The sequence below is a fragment of the Penaeus monodon genome, chromosome 25 (assembly GCF_015228065.2).
Source record: "Penaeus monodon isolate SGIC_2016 chromosome 25, NSTDA_Pmon_1, whole genome shotgun sequence".
Classification (NCBI taxonomy): Eukaryota; Metazoa; Arthropoda; class Malacostraca; order Decapoda; family Penaeidae; genus Penaeus; species Penaeus monodon.
This window is the reverse complement of record NC_051410.1, coordinates 37,360,781-37,361,032: the sequence shown is the minus strand read 5'-3', so window position 1 is coordinate 37,361,032 and position 252 is coordinate 37,360,781. Positions and strand designations below refer to the sequence as shown.

The following is a 252-nucleotide window of genomic DNA, read 5'->3' as shown; positions in this document are numbered from 1 at the left end:
TTTCCTCGCTATATTCAAAGTAAGAAGAAGTACTCGGCAGTCTGTTAAAAAAACAATGTCTACAACAAAGATTTTCTTCCCATTGCCCTGAATTGAAAGTTTAAGAGGATAAGGTTCTATAAGGAAGATTGTCGAATCTCGGGAGAATAAAGAAATATCTGTGGTTTTAGCTTTTTTGTGTGTGAACCGGAGCTGAGATCTCTTTGGAGTGAGCTAAAGTCCGTAATGTAAGGAGAAAAGTGGTCTTCCAGG

At 38.1% G+C, this 252-nt stretch overlaps 1 pseudogene; it reads right to left on the bottom strand.

Annotated features, from left to right (window-relative positions):
- LOC119589388 overlaps positions 1 to 252 on the bottom strand; it is a 16,353-nt pseudogene that overhangs the window by 15,455 nt on the left and 646 nt on the right.